General features: G+C 41.8%; 1 protein-coding gene across 4 annotated transcripts in view; it reads left to right on the top strand.

Annotated features, from left to right (window-relative positions):
- ldb2a (LIM domain binding 2a) overlaps window positions 1–19086 on the top strand; it is an 80351-nt gene that overhangs the window by 32126 nt on the left and 29139 nt on the right. The window lies entirely within an intron of this gene.

Genomic DNA, 19086 nt, shown 5'->3' with positions numbered 1-19086 from the left:
CTCAAAATGTCCATAGATTGTATATGCAGTCAGAAATGTCAATTCAATTTGAATTGCCTTCTGGAAAAATGGAAATAAAGGTAAACATAAATAGTTTGTGCAAAAGTCACTATTTGAATATTTGAAATTCTTTGTCACACTGTTTCGGGGTGGTAAAATCAAATTTTTGTTCTTGGCATTTGAGAAACGAATATTGCAGAATAATATTCAGACGCTCAAAATAGTTTAACCTTGAATAAGTTTCCAAATGACTGTACACGCACATTTTGTAACGTATGAATTAAACATGAAATTACATCTAAAGGGTCCAGGGACAGTCCCCCCCCCCCCCCGCCCCATTGAGCTCTCTTACTCTACACATCTACGATTTGTTTTGCTGAGAGGGAACTTGTGAATGTTCATGAAAAAATGAAGAGTGAAGTGCAACACGAGCTTTTAACAGTGGAACATCACAGAGAGGTCAACAAAATGGGTCTGAGCGAGCGAGAGAGTGAGAGAGAAAGTTAGATTAATAATGAATCGAGTTTTCATCCACACGCTGGAGAGTAGAAGAAGAATTCCACCTGGGAGAAAAACTGGCTCACACACACATACACACACACACACACACACACACACACAGACACACATATACATACACACTTTGGAAGGGAGAGAGAACTCAAGACGATACACAACACACAAACACAGCAACCCAGCGAAAGAAGCACACACATATTCAACTGCACATACACACACAAACACACAGAGCACACATCTGGACTCCAAAACAAAGAAGATGTAGCAAAAAGGTTGGCGTGTGTATCAAACACACACATACACACACAGACAGCCACACACAGTTATGCACGTTCATAATGCAGAGTTATTGACACATGGAGAAATCCATATTTATATATAATACAGTGTGGTGGAGGCCCATCAGTCTCCATAGTCTATGAAAGGGTCTGCACAGCTTTACTTAAGGTATTAAATGTTTATGTGGCACTTTTTCATCCCTCAGTAACCTTTCTTTCCACACACACACACACCAACACACACACACACTCTCAACACACGCAGACACACACACAATGGTGGTAGCAGCGTCCCAAATCAGATGGGAAGTTCAGAAAGTCAAAATGAAAAAATGCCCTTTTTTCATCTTGTTTCCTCCATTTGTATCCACAGCATCTTTTTTGATAAGATAAGGCACAAGAATTACACAATTCTTTTCCTCATATTATCATTATTGTGATATACACTCTTATTTTTGCAAGTATCTCCTCCTCTATTCAAACTTCAAACACAGTAACAATGCATTTCATTATCGTGCAGCTATCGACATGTCGTACAGAGAAATAGATGCAGACTGTAGAAATGCCTGAAACCTGTAATCTCTCTTATGACCACCAGTTTCTATAGAAGTCTGAGAGGATTCATATTGTTTATGAAGTCAGTAAACATTTGCATTATGTAGTAAATGGTCTAAAACCCTCATGTTTGGTGCCGATACAGGAGGTGTAGTGTTCTTCCACTTAAAACCCCTCAAAATACTTTTCATTACAAGTATCAGACAAAGTGAATCTCTGCCTCTCGCCTTGTTTCATTTGAAACGTTTTTTAAAGGCTCTGAAGGTTGATTCAGAACCTGCATGTGGAAGTGTCCTTGAGCCGGGCACTGAGCCCCTCCTCCGTGTTGATGTGCCTGTGAATGGCTGAATGGGACGTGAAGCGCTTTGAGTCGATCGATAGACCCAAGAAAAACACGCTGTAGAAATGAAATCCAGTTACAATTTTTGTTTGGTGAATAAAGTGGACGGATTCAGTTCCTTTATAAATCAACACAGCTTCAAAACAGACGGTTTATTTTCACATCCTCGCAAGTATTTTTCTAATTTAGATTCAAATATGTATAGTTATAACATTCATCCATTTTTACACGTACTTATTTATATGCAAAATGAAGCTTAACAATTATTTGCTCATGTATGAGTAGGTTAATATCTTGTCACATACATTTTTATAAAATGCTATTATTGGTTTCTACATTGAGGTTTCTATATTTTCTCATGACTTTGTTACAGTTTTCAGAAAGTTAACCAATGGCAGCATTTCTTTAACTGAGAGGTAATAAAAAGATGATGTTTGAAAGATAATATTTATGGGAACATTATTTGTGGCAACTCGTAACTAACCGGATGATTTAAAGTTATTGTTTATTAGTTTGAATATATTATATCTTTTTTACAGTGTACAATCTGATTTGGGCCTTTTACGTATATTTTCTCTGTTGTTTAGTGTTGACTTCATGTAATTCATGCTTTCATATTGTTTATCATCAGATGTTTGATGGATCGCTTGTGAGAAATGTGCGAGTCGTAGATTTCTCCGACCCTTAGATCCATCTCAGTTATTTTACTCTTTGACTTTCTTGATGTCGCACTCCGCTGTTTTGAATTCAGCTTGAGGTTTTTAATCTTTGCTGTTTCGGGAGATGAGGCTGTGACTCACTGTGTTTAGGTCCTTTTCTTTTGTCCAAATTACTAATATTGTCGTGCGTGTTTCCTTGTTTATGAACTGTGTATTATTTGTTACTGTAAAGACTGACTGGGGTTCTATGGTGGTGAATCGATGCTCTGCACAGCGGCTCTGCATTAAAAACGTTTTTCCAATTTTAGGTGGAAAAAAGCAGATAAACAACATTCAGCAGACAATGAATTGGGGTTGATTCTCCCTAATGGTGGATTTCTTGATGTGTTGCATACGTTGTTGAGCTCATATGAAACCTACGGGGGGTCAGAGGGCGTCAGATGAGTAGGCTGATCTTTAATGGCCACGTGTTTCCATGTGTTTCCCCTAACAGGGTGCTATGGGGCCATGTTTTCGCTCAGAGGACGCCACATTCAGCCTCCTGCCATTAGTCACATGGCTGCAAGTCCCCATGTCACCAGAATTGATTCATTCTATGTTCAGGATCAACGCCAACCCAAGATCCTTAAAGAATTGGAAACGTCATCTCTTTGTTTTTCATCTTACTCCCACACACACCCGGACGTGTGTCAAACATTAAACAAAATTGTGCACAAAATGAACTCTCCAGAGGCTGGGAACAAACTCCTCACATGCTCCCTGACAAACAAATTCATCCTCTGTGCATTTACTTCCTCGACTTCCATCCCTCCCCCCCCCCCCCCCCTGTAGGTGAGCTGCTGAGAGCCTGGCACCTATCAGTGTCTCCCTTTAGATCAGGACTCGATTATCAGAGGCCAAACGGTGCGAAGCGATGCTCATTACCAATAATTCAGGCTCAACGGGAGTCAGAGACACACAATGGCTGTGCGTGTGTGCATGTGTGTGTGTGCGTGAGTGTTTTAATTGTGTCTTTGAGGATCCTAGATCAAGTGGATGTCGTCGGGTCAAGCTCTGAACATCCTGCAGCAGTGTGATGCTTTCTCAGTTTTGTTCTTCAATATGTGTGATTGGATTTTGACTTATTGGAGAAATGATGAGTCTCACCTCTGAGTCGTGGTATTTTTTTTTACGGGGTGTTTGGTGGTGCTGGTGGAGGAGGATGGGGGGGGGTCGTCTTTGTCTCTCCCCCCTCTGCATGTTGTGTCTTCCCTGTGGAGCTGCGCCCTGGGGGTTGGTGCGACTGGGGGTGCAGGCGGGTTATGAATTATGGATGGAGGTGAAGAGGGGATGAGGGCTGGCCTCGCAGGGACATACCCTCAACCCCCAACTCTTCCCACCCCCCCTCAGTCAACCCTCCCCCCATCCTCTCCTTCCCCTTCCCTCAGGCTCCCTCCTCCTCTGCCTAAACAGTCGCCATCCACGCGTGGCGTGAGGTTGGATGAGGGTGACTGGAGACGTGTCTCTCTCGCTCTCCCTGACTTTCTGCTTTGCCGTTTTTCTTTCCCTCTTGTTACACTCTCGCCCTTATCTCCCTCTCTCTCCCTCTCACACTACCCCCCCTCCCAGATTTCAGCCTGGGAAAGTCAAAATGATAGAGGTCCATTCAGGTGAAACTGGTCTGCAGATCCTCAGAGGACAAGACAAAGACATACAGCGGTGGGATTTTATTGCACTGTGATTTAACCAGCAGTAATCAGCTGGTGGTCAAACTGCTTCTGAATGCTGGTTGATTTACCGAATCTCCTTTAAAACCTGGATAACAGGATGTTTGACCAACACATGCAACAGATGCTATAGTATATTTTCTTTAAAGATGATGGTTTAAAATTAAATCATCAAAATAACAAAGAAAAATGTACTAAATATGTTTATATAAGTAAAAAAAAATGTTTTTTATTCTATGAACTAGCGATAGCAAATTAGTTCTCAACAATGTAGTGAATGTTTTTCCTGAGATATTTTTCGGCGTTTCTCCTTTATTGTCATAATAACATATAATGGGGAGAGAGAAACGGGAAAGACACCCAGCAGAGGGCCGGGTGGCACCAGCTAGCTCACCTGGAAGTGCCATGTGCCGGCTTTAAAAATGAATTATTAACAAAATATTTAGAAAAACATTTATGCAAAGTTGAACAAATTTTGGAATGTCCCATATCAGTACGATATTCACTAATATATATATATATTAATGTTATATTCTGTGCATGTGGTCTTGTTTGGACAGCTGCTGATGGTCAAGGGCAGGTTGTGTTCACAGTTATAGATTTACATAACCAACAGTGACTTGAGGCACATGTAAGGTTGGGTTTACTCTTGGTTATCAACCATAATCACGAGCTTTTAACGGAATTGCTGCAAAATGAAATCAATAAACTGGAATCACAAGATACAAATGATACAAATGTTATTTTTTTCTTACATCAAACCGTCCAAATAAACACGGGTTAATTTCAGTATCGATGTTGAGTCACGATTGCACTGACTCGGCTGCTCGGAGGGAAATGGAATATAACAGACGCTGTGGGAGAACGTATGCAGAGGATTTACTGCCCTGATTCAGCACATCATCTCTCCGTCATATACTGTATTGGTCAAGCTCTGACCCGTGTGGCCCTGTCTCCTGCTTGTTAAAATATTGATGGTGTTTAAATTAAACCAAAAGATGCTCTGGACTGTGATGATGCAGCATAAACCTGCTCCAGATTCTCCTCCTTTTTCATATCGAGGCTTTTGGAATCGAGTCTGCACTTGAATAACACAGTTTGAGTGACAATAACCTGGATAACGGGGGACCTCTAAGATTCCGGTCTCGCACAGTATTAAAGGAGGACGGCTGCTCGCTTTGCCACCCGGCCACAGCTCTGCACTCGGAGAGGTAGATTTGAGCTGTATGTGAACAGTGGTTTCCAGCATCTGTGTGTGCAAAAGGTTTTTTTTAATGAAATCTATTATTGTTTTTCATTGCAGGGCCAGTGGTGGTGGGGGGTGGGTTACCTTGCATAAGTAGAAAACAGCAACCCCCCCAAAAAATGACAGGAAATACAGAGAGAGAGGGAGAGGGAGAGAGTCAGGGAGAGAGAGAGAGGGAGAGATTGAATTAAAGTTTTATGACTGATGAATATTTCATGTTCTGGGCAGTGATTCCCACATTCTGGTGTGTGTTTGTGCAAGTGTGTGTGTCTCTCTGTGGGTGTGTGTGTGTGTGTGTGCACTTATACGCACAGGCTCCAGTATATGTGTAAGTCCTTCCTGTAGAATATATGCAGTCTGTTTTTAACCCGCTCTCTTCTGGGTGAGGACAGGAGATCTACTGTAAAGTGTTTGTTGTCAACATGTAAACTCACACTGGACTTAAAGGACGTTAACTCAGAGGCTCAGGTTTCAGACTGAATACAACATCCACCATGTTGTTTGCCATATTGACTCTGAGGGGGTCTCAGGCTCCTGTTCCTCTTGTGCTTTAGTGCTTTACAGTACAGTGCGTATACGGGCAGCACATTTTCTATGAGGGGCAATTCGGGGGTTCAGTATCTTGCCCAAGGACACTTGGCGTCCAGATGACGACCCGCTCTGCCCCCTCAGCCGCTCCGATACATCTCAAATGACTAAATCCACAGTCTCTCTTGTGCTCAGACAAAACAAGGACACACGTCATCACCCTGAGTCGACTGAATCAACTGGGTCTCATCGTTCTGATAAAATACAAGCACCCATCAACCTGTTCTGAACATATACTCTACAGTTCAAAAACCAAAAGGAAATATGTGTGACTTTTAAAGATAACCTCCTCATGTTGCCAAAGCTTTAATTGATGGTTGACATAAGGTTCTAACTTTAGAATCCTTCAACAGAGATCTACAGCTGCTGCTTCACACAACACTGAAGGGCTGTGTTGTTGAGATGCAACAGTTGCTCAGTTAACTCATTAATTAATAAACAGCTCTGTTGAGATCCAGTTGGTTTCTTGAAGTTATAATATACTTTAGCTCAACACCGTGACTGAAAAACTTTCTGAATATCATCTTCTCTCTAAATAATTTCCACCAGCATCAGAAGGTTTTCGGAGTAAACATAAGAAGCTGAAGTTGACCAATCACAGTTCACCGAGTTAGTCCCTCGTCAGCCATAGCTCTGACAGGGTGACGTTTCAGGTGAGCTAGTTGTTATAACCAAAATCTCTTTAGCTGCCATAAACTGAATATATAGATGGACGATGTGACCTTATCCTAAAAATTAAGCCCAGATATCGTGATTGCCCCCTGGTGGCTGGCTCTGGTAAAGTTCACCAACCTCGCCTCCTCCATGTTAATGAATAGGACGTGGACCAAAACTGAAAAAGGACATATTTCAAAGTATATATTTAATTAACCTTTCCCAAAGACGGTTTCAGTCATTTAAAATGTTTACTATTTAAAGCTATGAAAACAGACTAAGATATTAGTTTGAGAATCATTTTAAGTTGGAATGACGACTGGAAATTGTCTCTCTCTCTCTCTCTCTCTCTCTCTCTCTCTCTCTCTCTCTCTCTCTCACTCACTCTCTCTCTCTCCTTCTCTCTCTCTATCAGTGTGCAGGATCTTTCTTGAGCATGTTGTCAGTTTGTTTTCTCGCCGGCGTCTTCCCCGCGTCCTATGTGAAGCATCGTGCCGTCTCAACAGTTAACTTGAGTTGACTTAATTAGTTTGGCAATGATCTAATACCCCTCCCTGTTGACCCAGTAATGGTGGCTCGTGATGGGTATTTAGATAGAGATATGAGTCGATGAAGATGGACATTTGTTTGCCAAGTACTGCGGGCTGCCTCCCAGATCAATACGTCAGCCTGGTTTTCACCCGTGCATCTCTCCTCTCACCGATCAACAGTAGCTTACACCGAGGGCTAATAATCGATTTCAATAGTATTTTTAGCTTAGCTTATTGATCGCAGCGCATACTGTAGGAGGGAGTGAGCACTGGTTTGTACACACGTCACAGGTTGGGGGAAAAAAAGAGAAATCAATATTACCTATCTTAGGTTTATCTGCTCGTATCTGCAGGTCCCAATATCTGTTTGCTTTATCCGAACCCTGTGTTTGGGTTATGAGGCGGGTGGACGTGGAGGGACGCAGTTAAATCGTTAATGTAGAACCGGTCACTCATTTTTAAAAACGCTTGGGACTGCTTGGGTCTCCTCATGTTCGCTCTGTATTCAGCAGGACATGACATCATGTGTTTTTACAACATGATGCATCCGTACAATTCATCATTATAACATAACATGACACAAAGTAGGGTTATTATGTGAAAAAGATATCATCTCTGGAGAACATTTGTTTTAACTGTTTAATTATTAATTATAATTACTTTTTTTTATCTCTTTGTTTATGTCCCAAGGTGATTACTATAATGTGAGTGTTTTCTTTTCTTTCCTGTTTGAGGATACAATCAAATTACTATCAGCTTTGTTAAATGTCAAACAGATATTGAATCTTTTAGGATAATTTATTATTGATTTATTTCCTAAAAACAAAACAAAGTATTTTAATGTCTGGCTTCCTGAGCATCTTTCTTTTAAATATTGAATTTATTAATTATTGATTACTTCACTATAATATAATGTAAAGTGAATGTATATTATAGTATAAGAGTTGTTTTACACAGGTTAAAACTGAAGAAAGATGAGGAAACATTGAAAAAACTGAAAATATGAATATGACGTTGTAGACTGTATAAATTGTATTTTTTTAATTTCATTAAAAGCAGCACAAACATTTTTCTGAGTTTACTTTACCACAATATTTGAGTTAAGAGGATTGTTTTTGCCAATTTGATTAAAGATCTTGAATTATGTTGAATTTTTCTGAATTAGCCAAAAACAATCGCTCACATTTGCTTTTAAACTTGCTTCCTTATTAAACTCCCAGAAAACTTGTTATATCTATATATCTATGTAAATATAATGCATAGTGATACACATATTTAATAAATATATTATCATTTTATCAATATTATTCCTCATTGGAATAGAGAATTGAAACTGTGTCCACATGAAGAGCTACTGCCCCAGTCTTAGCAACGTTAGCACCTTGATTTGTTTCCCATGGAGCCCCATGGGGAATTGGGTCTCTCCCATTGTAAATGTTTGTGTCCTCTTTCCACAAAGAGCCACAAGGGGAATTGAACCCCTAACCTTGTAAGTGCCTTGTCCTGCTGCCTGATTTATATTTGCCAGATGCACACATTATGGATCATCCACCATTTCTTCTTGCTCTCCCCTCCCTCGTTTCGGTCCCTTTTCTCTTCGGCACTGCAGAGAACTGCATTTGCTGCATAATCACCCACCGAGTATCTCCTGACTTTCTCGCCTCTCCTTTTTTTTTTTTATTATTCCCCCCCCCTTGCTTTATTTTTTTTAATTTGGCTTCATTCTGCCAGCTGTACTTCACAAGTATGCGGTTTAATCATCACCTAGCTTGGACGGGTTGGACGAACGGCGCTGACAAGTCTGAGTGGTCTGGGTTTGACTAGTCTCATTCCAAATTGAGATAATGTCAGTCAGAAAAAGAAAAAAAAAAACGACAGCATCTTTTCATGCACAAGTGATTGATGGCACAAAATTAGACGCAAATTGTGGTACTTTTCAAAGGGTAGAAGTAGCTTTAATCGGCGGCTCACAAAATGATTACCCTTCAACACGCTGGATTGTCTATATTTTGCAGATATTGAATGATGAACTTTAAGTAATGACTTCCAGGTAATGACTTTCCTTTGGAGCAAAACTCCCTTTGTGTTGGCCGCCACTTTGCGGGTGTTTAGTGACAGCCTGCTAAACACTCTCTCTGTTATAGCTATTATTATTTCAACTGGCCGTGAATCCAGCCTCTTAGTATATCAACTTCCTGTGAATGTTGGTGACAGGTTCAATCTGGAAATTTGGATCTGCAGAATCACAGTATTTACTCCTCCCGGTCCACATTGACACATTTGACATGAAGTTAAAGCTACATCCTCATTACTAAGTTTCTAGTTTGAAAATACATCAACTCTGCTACAGATACTTCTGGAGTTTTTTCCGGTCTTGACGTAGCTTTCTAAGAAGAAGACAATTTACCAGCATCAGACTCGGCTAAACCAGTTTAGATGGGTAATCAACCATGAGTGTTACTGACCCTGTTGTCTTTGCTAACAGCTAAACTCTGCATTTTAAAATGGTACAGCTTTTTACATGTGTAGGAGACAAGCAATTGTTCTCTGTAACAAATCTACAGACAACAACCACATGCTTCCTAGCATGTCTAGTGTATGTGGGCGGTCACATGGTTTGCGTTTTCAGGCGTGTTAGGATATGGACGAGGGATTAGAACTGATACAGAGCCAAAACACTGGTGTGGACAGAGATCGTTTTAATTGCTATTGTCAAGTAGCAGTATAAATGGTGGAATATGTGCCTTGCTTATGGGTTAAATCTGTAGATGGACACTGACATCATAAAGAGTGGCCCAACAATTTCTTCAATATATCTGTTTATTTATTCATTCTACTTCTTTCTCCTTTCTCTGTGATAAAGCATGTATTTCTTTATATATAGTCTATATACAAAGTAATTGTAATAATTGGGTTTTAATTTAAACAATCGTGAATGGTCAGTGTCTCTGCCCGTGAGGGATGGAGGAGGTGAAGCTGGAGTTCACGTTTTCTGGCTCATCTCCGTCTGTTTGTCTTTGTTCATGTATGTGGGTGTGCGTATAGTTTACCTATAGCTACATCTGTCCTCCCAGGCAGGGATGCAGCTCCCTTACTCCCTGGGCGCATCATTACTGCACATACATGTGTATGTTGAGCGTGTGAGTTTCTATATATATGTGTGTGTGTGTGTGTGTGTGTGTGTGTGTGTGTGTGCGTGTTGGTATGACTGTGGTAGTGGACAGACGTTGTATAGATCTTCTGTTCTCCTATGAAACACTTACAAGCACAGGCAGAATCACTTACACTGACAGTGTGTGCAGTAACACACACTGAGAATCACAGGAGCAAGTGCACATGGACTCAAAAGCTTTTGCATGTATAAAATATAGTTTATTGTAGTGGAAATAAAACAATTAACACACTTACACAATGCAACATGCATGGGGCACATACAATTCAATGTACAACTACTACATGGAGCTATAGTTTTTCAAGTATTTATACACACACAGACGTTTACCACTGTGTGTTAAACATTTGTAATATGTTGATACTGAAAAGCATCACAGCCATTAGATATTACAAAAATGGTAAGTTAGCTTTTCTTGTCTTATCAACGACTCAACACATTTTACACTTGAGGTCACAGTCACCTTCTTACACAGTCATACAGTGTGTGTACTGTATGCACATGCCTGTAGAGACACAAACCCCCCCACACAACGATCCTACAGGATCTTCCCTCAGGAAACTTCAACAAGCAAACTGAAGGAGCCGACATAATATACATTTTTGAACGCTGATACCAAGACTGCTATTAGAAAGTAAAAAAATACCATACAAATATATCAGCAGATATATGATATTTGTGTAAAGAGGTCGTTATCAAATTCTTACGATAGAGAAATGTAATTAAAGCTTCATATTTGACAGTTTAAACACAAACTTATAAATAAGTCCACATAGAAAGAAAACACAATTACAACCAAATATATAGAACTTGAATTGATAAAATATATTTTTTTTACCATTCGATGTAAACACACATGCACACTTTCCTGCTCTGTTTACTCTGTAAAATAAAGGTTTTCATTTCAGTCGACGTTATTAGTGTCAAAATCTGGATCTTGAACACAGACAGTCTCTGAAACTGAAACTGTCGAAGCCATCAAAGTGTCAGCGCTACTGAAATATTGAAAGAGTTTGGAAATATTGTCTGTGCACCAGCCAGCCAGTCTGTTTACATTCTATAAATTTCTCACGATAAACAAGTTGCACAAAACAACAACGAAATGATCCCGTAACAATTATTTTTGCGAGTTTTCGAATCCCGACGTGTTCTTTCCATTGTGCGTTCCGGCTCCTTTGTTGTTCGATGCCATTAAAAACTCATCAGTGAGTCACACTGCTGCTCCCTGTGACCTGCTCTCTCATTACTATGAAAATGGGAACTGTAGTTTTATTTTTACTCAAACCTTCAGACAACTTCTTACCAGATCACCGGATGTGTATAAATATATGAAAATAGTTCCTAATCCACGATTTATGTCCGCTAATAACCACACTTGACACCTGCTTAGGTAAATTATTTAGCATTTTTTTAAGATAAATCATTGGTTTGTGACTTGTTGTGGATCCAGTGACTCAGAAGTCAGAAAGTATCGAGAGACGCACTAATGCATTGTGGGTTTTTCATGTTTTAATGGCATTCGAAAAACGGTCATTTTATACTTTAAATTATTTATATAACCCGTTTATCTCGAACATGAACACCTGCATCTGTGCATATTGTTAGTTGTTGGGTCCATGTGTAGGTGTGCACGTCCATTAGGGGGAGATCAAGGCTCCGCTTGAAAGTGTGTAGCGGACCGTGTGCAACCTGTGTGTGTGCGTGTACCAGTGTGTGTGTGTGTGTGTGCTAGTGTGTGCCAGTTGTGCACCAGCCTGTGGCCCGTCTTCTGATGCCCCGTGCGCGCCTTCTCGCTGGCTCACGCTGTTGGCAGGAGTCCTTGGGAGCAACGGGGGGGGGGGGGGGGGGGGGGGGACAATCCCGACAAAGTGGCATGAATTAATGTGACTAATTAATACCACGGTAATTATTTGTAAATTGCATGTTTTGGGGTAACAGGTTACTACTTGAGAGGCATATGCTCCTTGTCATGTCCCCCCCCCCCCCCCCCCCAAAAAAAAACCGAGTGCCAGCTAATCTGGATCTCTGTGGAGCGCCCGGTGACTGAAGACAGGCCAATCAGCACAGTGCAGGAAACAGACACATGGAAATAAAGAAGGGAAAGAAAGCAGGCGAGAGAAGTGTTGGGGGGGGGGGGGGGGCGAGAGGAAAGAATAATAAGTAACAGCCCAAACGAATATGTTTCATCTCACGCGGGATCCGTGTGAGTTCTCTGTCCCGCTGCAGTTGTGTGTCTGAAGTTGTGTTTGGCTCGTTGCTCGGTTGGTGTGAAATCTTTCTGCCCATTAACACAGAAAGTACAGACTTGTCAGCGCGCCTCTACCACACGGGGGGGGGGGGGGGGCTCCTTTCAGCGCCGTAGTGAGAGATTCTGCCGGAAATGTTCTCACCGTGGAGCTTTGCCTGTCCGCACTTCACACGTCTTCCACGTCGACTTGTGTTATATTTTTAAACAGCGTTGTTTGTTGTGTTGTTAATGTGGAGCTTTGTGTGTTTCTGCTTCTCTTCTCTCGACTGAACATTGTCGTGTTCTGATGACAATCGGGCTCAATTAGAATCTAAGTGATTAATTGGCTGATTTCTTCTAATTATTAGATCATCAACAGAAATAAGTAAAATGTTAGATTTTCAGAGGTTCTCAATAAGTTTGATGTTCAGCTGGACAAACCGAACAATATGAAAAAATCAAATTAAATGTTGTTAACGCCCAGTGATTCTTTTCATCGATTACCTGGACGCCAACTGTTTCACTCCATCAGGGTAGTAATGTTCTTAAAAGACATGGAGGCCTGCTGTCACAGGTACAACCCCCCCCCCCCCCGCCCCGCCCCCCTGCTGACTGGAAGCTAGTGAGTCAAAGTGTTTGCTAAGGTTATAAATAGGATGGTGTACATATATTAGCAAGAAAATGCTTTAACCTCAGAAACTTTATGAGCAGAATCTCTTTTTATTGAGCATCGGCCACTGTAACATGTTCATCTATTACCCTGTGTCACCCCGGGCTCCTCACGCCACGTTCTTCTTTTACACAGTTTGGATTAAGGAGACGCGTTGACTTGGTGAGGTGGGGGAGAGACAGACCTACACATCACCTGAGCACCCCCCCCCCCATCTCTCTCTCTCTCTCTCTCCAGCTGTCTCACCCCCTCTCTCACTCACTCTCCCCCCGTCAGCAAGTCCCCGTTCCCTCCATTGACAAGCTTATTTTTTTATTCATCTTCCCTCCTGGTTTCTCCCTCCTTCTCTCCCTTTTTTTCAACCCTCGCTCATTTCTTTCTCCCCCCCATCCCCTCCACCACCTCCCTCCACCCTCCCCCTCGTCTCCTCAGAGCTTCTCCGCATTAGCAGTCAGCTCCACTCCTAGACGTACTTTGTTTTTCAACCGTGGTGGAGACCGAGCGAGCGGGCGAGGGAGGGAGGGAGGGACGGAGCAAGATACAGAGAGGAAGAGAGAGAGAGAGGGAGTGTGGTGCAAGTAATAAAGGGAGAGCGAGAGAGAGAGAGAGAGAGAGCATCATTTAGACAGTCATCCACAGCAAGCGGACCCTGCAGCTCAGCCTCCCTCCTCTCCCTTTCTCCCTCCTCTCCTTCCCTCAGCCACTGCTCACGATGCCAAACATTGTATGTGTTATTTAGTCATGCCTGACTTTATCGAATTTGAAAAACATGCCAGTCACGGGTACACACACCAATCCACCCACCCCACCCCACCCTAGATCCTCTGCACCCGACTGCCAGCATCACCCTCATCCCTCTCTCTCTCTCTGTCTGTCTCTCTCTCTCTCTCTCTCTCTTGATTGAGACTCCACCAGCTAGGTCTGACCTCAGGAGTCGCTCGAGCCACTGTCTTTGGGGACATTTCACTTCTAAATGAAGTTCTATTCCCAGGCTTCATCCACCTTTCCTCCTCCTCCTCCTCCTCCTCCTCCTCCTCCTCCTCTTCCTCGTCCTCCTCCTCTCACTGCTCCACACACACACACACACACACACACACACACACACACACACACACCTCCTCATGACCACCCACCCGCCCTGGGAGGAAGGGGAGACTGAGCATAATTCTAGCCAACAGAGTGTTGACTCTAAAATGGATTATTTCTGCTTGAAATCAGAGGCCATGTGCTGCTGGATAATGTGGCTGTCCCGATTTTTTTCTGTTGTAATGATGGAGATTTGATGGTCAGGAAAATGCAGAGGAGCAGAGAGCCTGGTTCCACTAGGCGAGGAACGAGAGGCTAAAGGAAATCCCAGCATGCGCGCCTTCGTAATCCCAAAGTCAGGATTTGTGCTTGTTTTGTTTTTCGCTGTTATTTAACAGTCTGTGTGGCTCAGTGGGTAGACCAGGTCACTAACACTCAGCGGGATTAGAGGTTTGATTCCCGGTTATAGCGCTGATGCTTAAAAAGAGAAACAAAGGACCAGAGGAAAGTCTTTAGTTTTCCTGACCTGACGTCCTCCAAAGCCCCGTCAGATAAGATCAAGTACTTCAGCAAAGTGTGGTAATGCAAAATTCATCTGGTTTTAAACACATGTTTTGCACTTTTCACCTGTGATGGTGCTGGTTGCAGCTTTTCTTTTTGGCAACTGTAAAAGTGACTTGCAGTAATTGAGCCGCTGCAAATAAAGAGCAGAACTTAGTCCACGGAACCTGAAGCTGCTGCACAAACAAGTGTTCACCTGTTGGAGGAGAAGCTCGATTCAGTACGAAGAACCTGAGCTGGACAGTCGGTTTGCGGTTAGTTATTTTGTGTCATTTACGGTGATGAATTCAGCTGCCGATTAGCTGTTAATCCAGAGTAACTGAAATTTCTAGAATTATCAGATAAATGGATTAAAAGTGATATTGTTACAGTTATTTTAACGGAAGACACAGTGATATGGCATAGTTTATATTTTAGATGAGGTTCTTCATTTTTTCAGTCGGGTCCATAAAGTCGGTGAAGAACTTCCTGGCACAGGCGGATGTTTCACTACTACTTTAAAACGTTATTTACCTTTTCTGCTCAAACTCACTCTCTCTCAAATGCAGCATGTGGAGTGAAAGTGATCCGGTCGGTGAGATTATGATGAATCCTACTGAACACAAATATTTGGATGTTTTACAGAAAAGACAAGACGAATCAGAGTCATTTGTTGAATTGAATCGAGCTTCTCCACAATCCCTTAATGCCAGAGTTCTCCCATGGGTCCAGATGCACCTCAGGTTGGGGCTCACAGCGTCAGGCTGACATTCAGCAGCGCATAGAACAACACACGTCAGCAAAAAAAAAGATTCACACAACAAAGAAGTTGTACCTGGCTCCGATTTAGCAGAATGAAATGTGACAACATCTGTCAAGGTGCTGCATTGGCAGCAGCACACTCACGGTCACTGCGTCAAAGCAATAAAAGAAAGCTGCTTCCAGTTAGACTCACCGAAGTTGCTCAGTCCCGTCTCGTGGTGTGATAAACCACGGTGCAGTGTTTTGGCATCTAACCGTCCTGCAAACTCACAGACCTCCTGAGTTGCATTTTATTGTCTCCCTGAAGCAGCAGCATGTCCCCAGCAACCCCTTTTCAAAGCAGGGCAGTTTCTTTTGTCCTTCCAACATATTATATAATCACTGTATCTCGCTGTTGACATGAGATACAAGGGACCTCGGTGTACTGTTACTGTAAACAGTGTTATGTTATAGTGTCATGTGATCTTTGTGGAGACTGTCCGTAAGATGTGTGGATGTAAAGTTAAGATATGACATTCAGAGCCCAAATAATCCTAAATATGTATGTAAAGTTTTCTGGTTTCATGCATTATTACCTGAGAAAGTGACAGAAAGGTTGAGGAAGTGATAGAAACCCTGCAGAAATAAGAGATGTGGGTAAAACACAAGCTCCTCGGTGGAGGGAATGATATTTAAAAAGAAGACTCAGATAAAACGGGACGTGGAAAGTTTTCAGCCAGAAGTAAAAAAAAAAAGTCAGTTACAGTCCAGACGGTTGCTGGTTCAGATCCCCTGTGCATTAGAGTGAATGAGTAGCACTTTCCCCTCCAGTGACTTCTGGCCCTGCCCTTGAGCAAGTCAACTCGCTCATGTGGAACTGCCCAGTAATTGGATGAAGCCAGCGGTTGCACTGCAGCTCACAGGCGTGTGTGTGTTTGTGTGTGTGTGTGTGTGTGAGGCAGGCTGGAGCTGAAAATGTGTGTGTGTGTGTGTGTGTGTGTGTGTGTGTGTGTGTGTTTGTGTGTTCAGCAGAAATCTTACAGCCGTAGAACTAAATAAAACACAGTCTTTAAGGGAGAATGTCCTGCAGGATGAGATCTGGAGACGGGAGGAGTTGTTCTGCTCAGCCTCTCGACCAGAAGCACAAACTGTAATATTGAGCTCTGCAGTGAGAGGAAGAGGTTTAAGATGTTTTTGTCTCATATACAAGCTGTTTGACGCAGCTGCTGCTCTGTTGCTGCTCTGCTGATGCTGTACAATCCCTGATCTACATATGCAGTTGTGCAATAAACACGTTTTTTCACTATATTCTTAAATACGATGCATTGACACCTCATATCTCCATTTGGTCTGAAATAAAAGCGGTGACACCACTTTTATATTGCCAGAGAAACCTGAAGAAAAGTCAGACACATGGCAAAGTTGCAAACTTCACAACAAAGTTTTGGTTGGTTTAGTTGTTCACGGTTATCCAACCACAGCCTCTGACCAGCAAAGAGTCGATGACACACTGGAACCAGTTGTTCTGGCTGTCGAAAACGCTATGCACTGGTTCGAGCTCAGGAACCGGCTCCGAACCGGCCCTGGAACTTTACCTAGATGGAAAGGTGGTATCACAAAGACCCCCGCCCTGTCTGAAACAAGCCAGGAATCTGCATTCCGTGAGGTGACAGTGTTATCCCGCTTTACCACTTTACCACTGTGCCGCCCTGTCACAATAAATCACTTTCTAGAATAAGGAGAGTGAATCTTTGGATTTTTCTCCGTTTACACTCTTGTTAACCAAGTATTCTTTAATTTAAAGCACCTCAAGTTGATTTTTGTGTAGATACCATGAATCTCTTATCTATTACTAAAGAACTGAACTTCCTTCCATCTCTGGTGAGTTGAGAGCGTTGCTAGTTTCCCGGTTCTTAGTTAAACGGGTGCAGTGGGATTTTCACTGAGGTAAAGAAGCTTTAAAGCTCAAATATAAAGCCAATGGTGTTCAGTTGACAAAGGAAAAACACTCTCAAAACCTTTGATGAGCCAAATTAAATACTGTTAATGTTTTCATCTACAAAAAACACATTATTTCATACTTTTAATACATCCAAGTATTCAGGAATATGTAATATTGCATCACAGTGCATCCATAATGTGATGGGAAACTTAGCCTCTCTCTGTGCATCATCCATCCTCCTTCTTGAAGCCAGCTAACGCAGTAGAGATGGAAACCAGACGAAGCCCGAGGGCGATAAAACACCAAGACAATCTCTCCCTCCCTGACTCCTCCTCCGGTTTTCATCATGCAGCCTCTTCATTGTCTCTTTAGGCTCCTGCAGAAAGTTTGCTCTGCAGAAGTTGTCCATCTTAATAATTCAGTTTAATACCTGAAACTCAGTCGTGGAGTCGTATTATTCTGAAAAGTGTGTGAGAATATGCTCCGATTTGAAAGTGAGTGTGTTTGTATGAAGTGTCGGTGGAAGTGGATCGAGAGGCTGGAGTTCTTCATACTGTCGGTTGTTTTAAGAAAATCTTTAATCTTGGAAAGAAGTGAATTTACCTCCGTGCGCTGGAAAAAACTGTATTTGACACATCAGACTCAATCTCAGAATAAAGTTTTTTTTTTACTTCTTGAAGGTTGAACAGGTTTCCTGAAGGCAGCTCGGTGTTCGGTCCTGAGGCGATCGATGGGTTTCAGGACAATCCATTACTCTCTGTGAATCTGTTATGTGCCTGTTGCCTTGAGGATCTGGGTTCATGAAAAATAACCCGGATCATCAATAACACACATTTAACAACTAGTTTGTCAAGATTACTACAGCTCGGCTTAAAATGATTGGTTTTAACAGCTGACATTTTTTAACCAATATGTTCCCGCAATTTATAAAAATACAGTTGGACATATTGGATCATGCACTGTACCCACAATGCTTTGCAAATTGCGGTAACTAACTGTACAGATGTGTAAAGTTGATCCAAGAAGCTGAGGCTCCTTCATTGGCAGTGTTATGTTCAACCGGCTGAGCACAGAGGTCGAGGTCAAATCAATAAACACTCGACTTCACGATCTTCCCTGGAATGATTGGGCGTGATCGAGAAGTCCGACAGGAAAATACAGAAACATCTTTGCTCTCAAATATTTGAATCAATCTCGTCCGTTGGAATATCTGATCAGTTTTTGACAACAGCCAATATGATGTTTATCTTGATTAATGAATCTGTTCATTCTCATTGTCGTTGACTTACAGTTGACTTAAATATGATATACGTGTAATTCTTAGGTATTAAATGCAACAAATCAGCTTTTGTAGAGCCAAGTTTAATGCTGCAATTAAAAGAATGTGAATTATAATAGGTTGTTCTCTATTTGGAACTTAATATCAAAGCCTTTTTTGAGCACTGTCCAATAATAGGGACTGAAATCTTCCACTGAATCTCCTCAGATTCATATTCATGCGTTTTTTTTGGTGTCTTTGTTTAAACTGTTCTGGATTTCAAAGTTTTGCCAATTAAATTAAAAGGAAAGTGTTTGTACAGCTCTCGTGTTAAAGTAGCATTTAACATTTGAGACATTCAACTTCACATGTTGATTAAAAAAGGTGATTTAAAAAATGTGTTTACTTAAAACTTGAGTTTCCTCCAAAGAGAAA

This window comes from Platichthys flesus, chromosome 8, assembly GCF_949316205.1.
Source record: "Platichthys flesus chromosome 8, fPlaFle2.1, whole genome shotgun sequence".
Taxonomy (NCBI): Eukaryota; Metazoa; Chordata; class Actinopteri; order Pleuronectiformes; family Pleuronectidae; genus Platichthys; species Platichthys flesus.
This window is presented reverse-complemented; position numbering and strand designations above follow the sequence as displayed.